At 40.8% G+C, this 12819-nt stretch overlaps 2 protein-coding genes across 2 annotated transcripts in view; one reads left to right on the top strand and one right to left on the bottom strand.

The window, feature by feature from the left end:
* Positions 1 to 12819, bottom strand: part of ncoa3 (nuclear receptor coactivator 3) — a 32533-nt gene that overhangs the window by 13951 nt on the left and 5763 nt on the right. Inside the window, exon 2 of the mRNA XM_053445469.1 lies at positions 1808 to 1875. The gene's annotated coding sequence lies outside the window, so the exon portion shown is untranslated. The remainder of the gene's footprint in view (positions 1 to 1807; positions 1876 to 12819) is intronic.
* The window catches only part of zmynd8 (zinc finger, MYND-type containing 8), a 38184-nt gene continuing 27523 nt past the window's right edge, over positions 2159 to 12819 (top strand). The window contains exon 1 of the mRNA XM_053445425.1: positions 2159 to 2207. The gene's annotated coding sequence lies outside the window, so the exon portion shown is untranslated. The remainder of the gene's footprint in view (positions 2208 to 12819) is intronic.

The raw sequence follows: 12819 nt of genomic DNA, 5'->3' as shown, positions 1-12819 counted from the left end.
GCAAAGCAATAGGATCACAGGAGATGAACTGAGAGTGTGTTTACATGTTTGTGCACTTTTACATGTGTGGTACAATCTAATGAAAGGTTAAGTGTGGATTGTCAAGTGCACTTAGCTGTTAGTTTTGGATAAGTTCACTCTGAAATGACTCAAAATAAAGACAGACCTTGAAAGCATAAAGTCAAGAAAAAACTAAATCTCAGAGTTATTGAGGTTATAAATGAAGTGAGAGAGGAGATGTAGATTCCTACAGAGTTATGGGTGCAGACTGTCCTGTAAGTAAAGCAGCCTTGGTTCCTTCTTGGTGCTTGATGGAAGTGAAATGTCATCTGTTCGACTGTGAGGAGGGACTGATGATGATGCAGTGATTTGGAACCTCAGGGGAAATGGGTCAGCCTGCGTTCAGCCAGCCTGCCCGCTAGAATGATACCACTCTGCCAGCAGCCACTATACACACGCTGCGTATACAAACACTTTCCTGAACACTTACATGCTCAGACATGCCGCAGCACAGCCTGTAAGAGAGATCAGTGCGAGTAGCTACCGTCTCAGGAAGACACACATTCACCAGCCTGCCTCTTTGTCTATGTGCCTGGGACTGCATGTGCAAAACTTACACACTGCTTGGGCTTGTGTAGCCTAGAAACAATCCAGGTGAGGCTGCACAACATAGTCCAGGAACTAGTAAGAATTATCCCTCTTCTGTATTCTCTTTACAAGCCTACATCTGGTCTTTCTTCCAGTAGGTCTTAACTGCCGTTCCCCCCCAATATCATCCTCAGACAACCCCTCCCTCCTCTCCCTCGCACGCTAGGTGTAGCAGTACTTGGCTGGGGACCCTGCCCTTGTTTTCTTGCTCTGGCATTGCCCCGTGTCTGACCCCCGCAAAGTTCACGATAGAGGAAACCTCCGCAGCCAAGCCTCTAAGGTCAAAGCTCTTTCCTATTCCTTTTCCCACCCAGAAACACGCACAAAGCTGTTTTTCAACTGTTCTACTAAAAGTCTGTCCTGGACTTTGTGTGTGCACATGCGAGCGCACTTAAACACAAAGTGAGCTCATTCCAGAGTGGAAAACAGTAGAACGGATGAGAACCATTATGCAACTCCTGCTCCACAACAGCAGGCTAGGACATGCAGTCCAGTCGCTCACCATTATCACTACTACTAGAAAAGCACCAAGTCCCAGACACTTATGGCACTCTGTGCCATAAATCTGCTTCGCATGCTTCATGTCTGTCTACCTTTCAGCACCCCTCTCTAAATCTACCTGTCCCACTATGGCTTTGACTCCTCTGGCCAGTGCGCCCACCCCCTTTTCTCGTTCTTCCTTCCTTCCTGGTTTCTGTCCTAAGGCTCACCTCTACAGCAGTGGAGAAAGATGACATCAGCCCTCAGTCAGCTTCACATCCTGAAAAGGACAAACAGCAGAGCTGGGGGCTGTGGGGAGTCTTTCAGAGAGAAGGGAATGCTAAGCAGAGTAGTATGCTTTCTATTCGAGGTACCTAGAGGTAATTCAGTTATTGTGATTCTGCACATATCAAAGATTGACGTGAAAGGGATCTGAGACCTGCCAATCCGAAAAACAACACCTCTACAGCAGCGGCCTAACAAAAACCACAGATGAGTCTCAACAGGCAGTATGCCAACAAACTGAATCAGCTTCATTTTAAAAGGCTCCCAAACAGCAGCTGCCAATGTGAGAAATTTCAAATCTCACACCTAAAAATGTCTGGTTATTTGGTCTATATGCATTGTTGGCCTATAGTGTGTGCATGCGTGTGTGTTTTTACTGGCACAACATGCTCACCTCGGCCAGTACAAGCCCCAGTCAAGCTCCATTCAGGGTCTAGTGTCTCTTCAATGTCTCAACATCTCCTGAAAACAGAAAGGTAAAAAAAAGTTCATGAACTGCTGAACTCTAGCAATGTCTCAACATGACTTGATACTGACACTATTACAAATAATTTTCTCATCAGGAAGTATTCATGTTTGGCTTTCACAGAAATTCATGGGAAAAAATAATTTCTAAAATTGCACAGGAAGCACATAGCATCCTGTTTGCGTCCTCCCCTCAGCCCGTTCCACTGCGTCACCACTTCCCTTTCCTGGAAACTTGGCTACGCATCCAACCCATTTACATATTATATGTCCAGCTGGGTGACAATAGTAAGGGGACAGGGGGGCTGCTGCTGCTGTTCCTCAACAAAGTAAGTTCAAGTTGTCAATCATAACACACTTTTGAGGCTGCACGTTTTGACTATTTTATTTATTGATGGGAACAAACTGTAATCAATGTAGTTTTACTAAACTAACTACATTTATAATCTTGTAACATTTAATGTTGTTGTTAGAGGTCTTGTTTCTAATGTTAAACGACTCAGGCCTTCCAAAGTGTAGGCTACATCTTCAATAATACATATTAGAATTAAAATGCACCACTTTTGTAACATCTACTTTTGGCATCCATACTGCTTCACAATTATTGAGCTCATAAACTGAGACTTCTGGAAATTATGCTGGCCCTGAAAAATGTTGACGGGATGCTTTTTGAAGACTAGATGGGTACGAGAAGAGGCAGTGAGCAACAGCCATCGCCTAAACTCTGCTCTACTATGGAATACAGCTTTGACCCTTTGCAAATAAATTGAAAATCAACTGGTGATGGTCAGTGTAAATGTTGTGACGATCACTACAAATAATTTAGTGTTTGGGAAACTGTGAGAAGTGTAAAAATACTTTTGGTGCATTATAAAACTGTAGCGGGTGAGAAGACGTCAGAGGAGTGGCGGTCCTTCATACGTGGCACAGGACATATTTACATTCATGCAACGTAAAGGATGTGACCAAATGCATCCAAGACCACCACATATGTGCACGTATCGCAGGAGGCTTTGAAGACAGGTGTTAATACCTGTCTGAATGGAGTCCAACAACTAACTGCATAGTAAAAAGTTTGCTCAATGTTTACACACCAGTTATGTGAAGAGACATATGATAAGCTTTTCAGGAGGGGCATTGAGAAGATTTCTGATATGGAGCTACAATACTGTCAAAGAGGTCAGAAAATAACTGGAAAAATGTATCACATCTGACTGGTCAAATCACTGGAACACTGAACTAAGATGTGGTTTGTTTGTTGCCCTGTCTCTTAATCTGGTTTCAGAAATGCACAGAAGTCCAGAGATCCTCCAGAGATTCTCTAGAGGAGGTGAATGAAGGCAAATGTCCAAGAGAGAGCCTCCTGTTCTTCTGCAGACTTTCTCTGTCTGGCCCGTAGTATTGAGTCCGCAGAAAGTCCGGAGAGAGACGTAAAAGTGAAAGAAAAAAAAATGATATCACCAAAGATGTCAAGAGAGTTTGTGGTGATAAGAGCCGCCGCCCGTGTCAAAGTGCTGTAAACAAAAACAGGGAATCACCACAGGACTTTCCATGCCTCGTTTTGATATTAAGGGACCTGTCATTACACTCACACTGTGACGACCTTCAGTATTCAGATACAAAATGCTCCAAAACCAGTGACCTTTCACACCGGAGGTTCTTCCCCATATCAAATCTACTAATAATAATCAAACAGCTCCAAATACGATTCCTCATTTTATGTCAACTAATAATGTGGGACCTTTAAATTCTGTTTGGAACTGCTGCTGTTCTCTTTGGACAAGCCAATAATAAAATTACAGATTTCATAAAAAACTAAAACAAAATTGGGTTTTAAAAAAATGTTTCAACACCTGTAAAGTAAATAATAATTTAAAATACTGCCTACATTCGGGTTAGCCTCAATATGCCCTGATATAATAATCATAGCCTCACGTCAACAGCAGCTACAAGCCCGTTACTGCTTGGCCAACAGTGTGTGTGTGTCTGTGTTTGAGAGAGAGGGAGGGAGGGGGAGAGGGAGGGAGGGTTAGAGGGAGGGTTAGAGAGAGAGAGATCCTCCAACACAGACCACTGATCACATCAGTCCTTAACACAGGCTGCTACTGAGCTAATGCTGCAGCTGAATAATTTAACACAGAGAAAGAGAACTGCAACTGACCCAATGCAGTTTGATAATCTGAAGTTGAATTTTTCCCACCAAAACAACATGGTGGAAACAAGAATTCATAGAACCAGATTGGAAAAGGTGAATATTTTTGGAGCAATATTTCCCCCTCAGGTTTGAATTATTTTTATTTCCTGTTAATTCCAGTCATTTACTTCCTCGTTTACTGACAGGGACCAGTACGAACTTCTGGGAGTGAAATGTAATTCAGACCAAGAGATGTAAGCGTGACTTGTATGAATACAGACCACAGGAGGTGGAGGAGGAGTCAAGACAGATTGAGCCGAATAAAGAGGACGAGGAGGAGGAAGGGGAACAAGTGAGGGGGAGGGGAAGAGAGAGGCGGGCGACAGTCCACTGAGCTAAACAGTCCCGGGGATCATTCAGGAAAAACAGATACTGGTGTGCTATGATTTTGACAATTTAGACCATGTTATTACTTAAAATTATATATTTGGACCCGAAATAATCCAGTTCCCTGTCCCCTGCGGATTGCCAATAAGAAAACACTGGATTTAAAAATAAATCAAGATATTAAAGTTAAACAAAAACTGTATAAAACAATAAGTTTCTCATCAGGGTTAGCACCCAGAGTAAGCAGGGTCCTTGCAGTATTTTTCTCCTAATAAACTCTGCTCAAAGAAACTTCCTCTCTGGTTTTGTGTTCTTCTGGTGTCCTTGTCACCACTGGTGTCATGAGGCGGTAGCTGCAGCCCAATCAGGTTGCACAGGTAGTCCAGCTCCTTAAGGATGACACAACCAGACGTGCGGCCGTTAGAAGGTTTGCCTTTTCTTTGTGAGATGAGGAACAGGAGGAGCACTGCCAGAACCATGCTGTTAGGTACCTGGATGATTGTCAGACCTTACGCTGGTGCAGGGGGCCCTGAACTTGCTAAAATAAACCCTCAAAAATTCCAACCAAACCAAACTGAAAACAACACAGTTACATTAATGTACTTTTTTGATGGCCGACATTAATTTTTGCATATGAGAGTAAGCTCTGTGTCAAGTTAACAACCCTGAATAGGTTGCCAAAGTCAACATGTTTACTTATTTTCAGAATATTATAAATACACAGCAACTTTAGACTTTAAATCAAATCACAAGGCAGCTAAGGTCAGAGTCAGTGTTAAACCTTTGACTATGAGGGTTAACTTCCTCATATTTTCTAAATTAGAGACCTACATTGCAGCCACTGCCACACCCATATCAACCATGTGCTTCAAAACATCAGTGGTAGCATTATTTACAAGAATAAATATATATACACACACACTAAATAACCTGTTACTTCACTCATAAAGAAACAAAAGGTAGCACAGTCAGTAATATAGGCTTTCTTTCCCATGATTTTTGTTTTCTCTTGGAGAGTGACCCATGACATAGTTTGTAACCAATGAGAGACTGATATATTCTTCATTGACTTGTGTTGTTTTTCCTGAATGCCTCACAGGTATAAACTAAAGGGCCAATCAACCTTTGTGACTCTCTAAAATGCGTGTGTTCTCTCTTACAGATGTGAGGTTGATCAGAAAACTAAGTAAGATTGCTAACAAAACTACAATTTCCTGACATTTGAACAATCAAATATTTTAGTTTGTGTTCTAGAAATGCACCATTTTGGGCAGTGTATACACAGGCAGAAACAGCTATTGAAAAGGATGCGAGGAGACTCACAACCACTTGCTGATTGATGGGCTGTTTTCGGTCATGATACGACGTTTGCAGATTCATCAGGCTCTTATCACATGACCCCCTTACAGAAGAAAACCGGGATAAGCCTCAGCTATCAGTGTAGAAAGCAACTTGGATAATACATTTCAAGTGTTGCTGACCCTGATGTCTTTGTTAACAGCTGTTGAGCAATTCAATTCAATATTTTACTATGATACAACTGTTTACATGCGTAGGAGATGAGATATTGTTCGAGCAGTCTACGCCACTTCCTGTGTCCAGCGGGACTAGAGCAGGACGCGCATGACTTCCTGTTTATGCCGGCACGCACATGCCCAGTGCACGTGGGTGGTAATGTCATATGCATTTGAAGGCATGTTAGTTTGGACGAGGATTAAAACTGATACAAAGCCAAAAACGCTGTGTGGATAGAGTTATATTTCGTTTGAGAACGCTGGTGTTTACGCAATCGCATGGATGTAGACTCCGTCAGTCTGTCAGTCAGTACCAGAATAGTGAGCAGGACATTCCTGCTCTGCCTGAAATAAAGCCTGCAATCTGAGCTCCCTGAGACAATGAGTGGCAGTCAATAAACACAGACCCACCCAAAACAAAGAACAGACAAACTGGGTCCACACACAATTACAGATCCCCCAAAACAACATCCACTAACACTTTCAAATACTAAAATACTTAGAGATACAATGAGATTTCTTTTCTAAATTACGCAGACACAAGCTAATGAAAGCATTAATTTATTAAGTCACTTAAAACGTGCACACACACACAGCATTCACATGCACTCGCACTCACACCACACACACAGGAAAAGGTAATAAAGTCACACAAAAGGTGACCACTAGAGTTTGAGGCATCAAGTGCAAAAACGAAACAAAAGGACAGAATGACTTCCTGTTTGTCTTCAAAGAGCCTCTCTACCTCCTGCTGAACATACAGCAGTGCAATTCAAACTCACACAACCAGTCTCTTCACTTAACAACTAATCCTAGGTAATTTAGATACCATGTTTGGCCTAACCTAAAAATGGATCCTTCACACTTGCAAAAGAGCGCTCTAGGACTTCAGCCATAAAAATAAGTAACTATCAATTGTAAATAATATTTTTCTGTGAGCTACATTTGGGGCTGCTTTAATAACTGTTTTGACATATAACAGACATGTGTTGTCTATTACATCCCACTTGTTTATATGTTGCACTGGATAATATACTGTAAACAATAATAGCCAATGCAGAGCATCTTGTTGAGCTTGTAAAAAGACACAAGCAATTAAATGCGCAATTGGGTGCAAATAAATTTATCTAAATAAAGATCTTCACAAGGATTTGAATCGTTCAATCCTGCACTCAATAATAAGTGTGAGAGAACCACTGTAATGTTTGGCAACTGTTTGATCTTGGATGTAAGTTAATACAGTAGGTTAGTAAATCGTCACTTCGAAGACACAGAAGAAGAAAAACACTAGTCATACTAAAAAATAGGATCAAGAGGGTTGACATAGAGGTATACACATCCATATAAAAAGATTACTGCTTCCTTACGAGCAACAGCAAGGAAGAAAGGACAAGGAATTCTCCTAAACACAATGATAAAGAGATGCAGTCATAAGAAAACCTTGAGAGTTTGAGTAAATGAAGGTCAACATGAATGCTGCCACCAGCTGAAAGGGTGCGCTCAGATGCAACGCAATAGAAACAATTTGCATCATTCGCTTTAGTTAGTTAAAACAGCAAATTATTAGTTAGGACCAAATTATGTGCATGACACGCTGCCGTAAAAGCCAATCAGCACTGAGAATGAAACTACCGGAGACAGATCCTGGCACCGACCTGAGCTAGTGATACTCACTAATGGTCCTCAAAACCAAACTTGCACAACGCAACACAAAAAGTTTGGGGTGACCACAGAATAACAACTGATTGTCAGTACTTTCGGTAAATTTGAAAAAACTGACATTGGAGACATTGAACCATTTTGATGATAGAGCTGCTTAATTAGTTCTGCATTGTTATCGAACAGACTAACCCTATTTTATAAATAAAAAGATAACTGAGGAAAAGATCTTGACATAAAATTCCCACAGTGTCTAACAGATGGGTGCTTTCATTACAGCGAAGTCTGTGGTAGAAACGATTATTGTTACCCGTGCTAGACATCAGGAAAACCGAGGGAGCCATGGGTGACATTTCTGCTCTTGCGTCATATGATTTAGAACCAAATTTCACTTTGTTTATCAACCATCTGTCTTAATATTTTGGGGGTTCCCGATTAATTTTGATAGATGACTTCAAAAAACATTTCTCACAGAATGGAATACGCCCCCCTTGTTGGTGACTACTGCTTATTAGCTGTAATTCCTGCCAATTTTGCACATGATTTTAATGAAACTATTGGAACAAAATTGGAGCCTGAGGGTTGGATGTCAAGATGGAGAGCTCCACCACACAATGACATTCAGGAATGGGAATGAGGAGGACATATGTCAAGCATGTGTGTTTAAGTATGGATTTTTTTTTAAAGTGGAGCAGTAAATTGTTCAAAGAAAAGCCTCCATTTAGGTGCGGATGCAGCTGTGAAATTCCAGCAAAGCTTAAAAACCAGACTGAAAACACACATCACTTCATTTGCCTGTCATGAGTCGCGTGGAAAGAAAAATGTTTGTCACTTTAATCCTCCAATTACTTTTAATGTAAAGGTCAATGTAAACAATGTCTGAGTTGTGAAGTGACACAAATTTAACAAATACAAAGCCCATTGTGCTTCATACCTGTTTCACTACATTAAGTATTTCAAATGAGAGTGAGTGAATTAGGGTTGATATTAAAGTTGCACAAGGAGCAGTTCATAGAGGAATAACAAACACCTTTCAAAACCAAGGTGGTGATGCAAATGTGAGAGAAGAGGGCAGGAGATGGCATTTTCAGACAGAAACCCAGCCTCACAGTGGCCTATTGAAGTATTATAGAAAAGAATCAGTCAAAAGATGAAGCCTCATTGTTAAAAAACAAAGAAGAATGTCTCCTTAAGGTAGTGGTATTTGACATACATAATATATTTTATATATTATAGATATTTTGGGCTGTTTTGTGTGATACACAACACAATATATATATATATAATAAATATTGTTTGGCTAAAATGAACTTGTTTGGATGTTCTCTATATATATATATAGAGAACATCCAAACAAGTTCATTTTAGCCAAACAATATTTATTCAAGAAAGGGAAACTGTAAAAATGGTACAGATGTTCCGATACCATGTTCTTTTTCCAGTACCAATTTTGATACCTGGCATTTGGTAAACAGACAATACAGAGTATCCATCTGAGACCAGTGCATTTAAAAATAACTTATAACATGTTTTAACAGCTGCACAATACTAACCCTGTATGGGAGTGAGGATTGCTATCATTGTTGTGTAGGCTTGCTCAGGTTAAACCCTTTGAAAAACAAATAAATACAGAGAATGAATGTCATTAAATGTCTTTTATTATTATCTAGTTGACATTTAAACCTGAATAACGGTTTAATCTGCAATTAAAAGTAATGTAGATATGCACTGCTGTTTAACTTTCCAGCCTGAAATAATTCTTAATAACTATTGTAACAGTTGTGGCAGAACAGCACAACTGCTGTTTGGAGCGGTGTGCTGTTTTATCTGAATGAACGTTTTTTTAAGGATGTGGTATTGGATCTGTACAAAGACTTTTGTATTCACAGATGCCCAACCGTGCATTTTCGGCATTAACGGAGGGATTCCGATGCCATTATGTCTCTGCATAATACCCTGATGTAAGGCTTCATACTGTAGCCTGTACCTTTAGAGTTCAATCTCATCAAAGACAAATAACAAAAACAGAGCTCAAAGCGATAAAAAGTGACGGATTTGGAAAGCGATGAATCAAGAGTGATTTGTTTCTCGACTGGTTGATTTGATTTGGCTTATTTGGTGAGTGTGTGTGGAGATGGTGGACATCCCAAGTTTCAAGCATTCTTCGTTTTATAGTGGGGCGTATTTCAAATGATCACCCTAGCTTTTGGTACTGCTACCTTTTGAGGTGATGGTTTTGCTGGATACGTTGTAGATGGATGTTGCGTGTTCAAAACACCTTCTTTGCGATACACAACCCTCTGCCAGACTAGTTATATATAGACAAAAAAAACACACTAACAACTCTTTGAAACTAACACTTTTAGTAGCACTTAAATGGCACTTACTTATAGCACTTTGTAGTTTGGTTTAATTTTGAAGATATTGTACTTGTACTTGATTCTTGTTGCTCTGGGTCTGTACCCTCAGGGTTGATGCACTTATTGTAAGTCGCTTTGGATAAAAACGTCAGCTAAATGTAATGTAGTTTTGTCTCTTTTCGGAACAATTTCATATGCTGCATTGACCGTTTCTGTACGTAACTCGTAAGCTCTACTTCTATTGCTCTCTCTAGACTCCTTCTTCGTTTCCTTCGGGTACAAATATACATGTGTTTCCTTTATCTCACCTTTTAAACCCTAGTGTAGCACACACAAACACTAAAATAGGCCAACATAAAGTAGTTTCCAAATATAATAATCAAAGACAGACACACATTAGATCTAAAAAATGTGGAGAGAATGATCAATAAATTATACACTGCTTAACCCATCTGCACCTCATTTCCAGGGATGGCAAAACATACTGTTGACATAAATCATATTTGAAATTTCCTCACGAAATTCCCAAGGGCACATAAAAACAGACAGTGTGTCAAAAACACACAACAGCTATTTGTTCAAGTAGGTTTTTCCTCATGCTTGCAGTGTGCACAATATCTATAGATGAATGTGGGGAGAGAGGGTAGTTCAAAGCAGAAGGAAAACTGCCTTCATAGGATTGCTCCTTCTCTACCGTAAGGAAAAAACACCCCCACCCAATTCGCACAACACATACACAGCTTCGACAGAGTGTGGTTGCATCTTCCCATTTTTCTCACACAAAATGAAATGTGTAGAAAAACCAGGGGAAATAAATGAAGGTGGAAACAAAGAAATAGCAGATTCCAATGTGGGTGTGTGTGTCACACGTGCATCACCTACTATCCATCATCAATAGGGACAAAGAACAGAAAGGAATTGGAAAGAACCACGCGGTCACAGACTAAACATGCTAACTCACTGCATCACCGCTCCAATTCTGCATCTGCACCAATTTCTTCTTTTTTGATAAACTAGACATGCTGTGGGCAGTTGTGATCACTAATATTATGGAAATGAGTTAATCAATCAATTGCCTAACAGCCTTTTATCTGGAGAGCCAGGGCTCTGGGGCTTGATCCGCCTCCATGCTGCCCCGTCTGATAACACAAACATCTTCACCAGCAACTGATAAAGATGCAGCGGTAACACAAATCTCATGAAGCCACAGATAATTGAGTGTGAAGATATGTCAACCATTCTAGTTACTTTGACCTTATTACCAATATTTTGAAATTACTTCAAGCTGATGCAAAGCCAGTGTTTGGTTTAAAGTGTGTTGTTTAGAAGCAGTGTTTGTGTACACGTTTCAACTGTGCAAAGGCAGATATTATTTTTCAGACCGCAGAGCAGCGATGACGATATTCGCTCTTCTCATCCCTTCCTCCCTCCCTCCCTCCTGCTCGCTCTTGTGTCTTTCTCTCCTCCCTCTCTGGGCTCATTCCCCCTCCTCCTCTCCCCGCCGTCCCTGTTGGATTGGCGGAGTAAACACAGGAAGAGAGCAGGCTCTGTTCCACCACACCAGAGCTGGGCGTTCCTGCAGAGCTCCTGAGCCGGGGTCAAAAGTTTACTGTGGTTTTCATTTCACCTTTCCTCAGCCAATCACAGCGCCACACTGCAGCGCCTGAACTCTGACCCCCGCAAAGAATTCCACTCAAAAGATGGTCTGACGCCAGTTTCACAACTGCGCCGCCTCCCTTCTCCCGTTTTCCCCTTACTACTCCTTTTCCTTTCTTTCAACTGGCCAGTTTCATGTGTTGACAGAGCCTGTAGGTTAAAAAAAAAAGAAGATTCCAGGGATGAGGTGAGAGGAGTAACTGAGAACAGGAGAACAACTGAGGGCTGTTATGCTAACATTCAAATTTTAGAAAACTATCAATAGCTGCTGTCTTTTCAGTGTGATGAGCTTTCAAACGTAAATAATAGAAAAAAGGAAATAAATTTACAATTTATCGAAAATCTGAGAATCAGTCTTATAGAGGCTATTTTAGCTTGCTTTATTTCCATTCTATCATAAATGAAAAGCACACACACAGTCTAATGGATTATAAAAATATATAACATAAACCTAATTTCTGTGCCTTTATAAAAGTCTACTACTGTACTCTTCACCTATACTCCTTTAAGTTTCTTAATTGACAGTGCGTCACAGAGGCTCTCCCATTCAGCCCTATTCAAACTGCTCAGTTCTTGGTTAACACTATTAAAAGTGTGTTTAAATGACCTATGAGGACAGGCTGGATACAGGGGTCACAAGGACCAAGTGTTGAAAGACAGATAGAGAAAGCAAATGGGGCAAAAAGAAAAGAGGAGCTCTGCTGGGCTTGTTCCCGAGAATCTGTTTATGAGTCAAATCAGAGTTGCTCAGTCCGACACACACACACACACACACACACACACACACACACACACACACACACACACACACACACACACACACACACACACACACACACACACACACACACACACACACACACACACACACACACACACACACACACACACACACACACACACACACACACACAGAACCATAATCCAACTGTTGGTTTGTTTTTGTCTTGGTGACACTGCACTATGTTCCCATCTGCTGAGTGATTAAGTCTGCACTGCTAATCATAGCCCTCACACTGTAAGGGAGTGGAGGAAGGACAACACACACCGATCGAGCTGACACACGTCAGACTATGTATACAACTTTCTTCATAGTTTCGACTAATCAAAAACATTCAGGGTGGATGTTCCTGCAGACTGCTCAACGTGAAATCAAATTTTGTGTGTTCACAAATACGTTCAAGGCGTCAAACCAAAAGTGCAACGAAAAGAGCCCTGGACCGGACTCAAC

Source organism: Pleuronectes platessa, chromosome 2 (genome assembly GCF_947347685.1).
Source record: "Pleuronectes platessa chromosome 2, fPlePla1.1, whole genome shotgun sequence".
Classification (NCBI taxonomy): domain Eukaryota; kingdom Metazoa; phylum Chordata; class Actinopteri; order Pleuronectiformes; family Pleuronectidae; genus Pleuronectes; species Pleuronectes platessa.
Note: the sequence above shows the minus strand (reverse complement) of the source record. Positions and strands in the feature narration are given on the sequence as shown.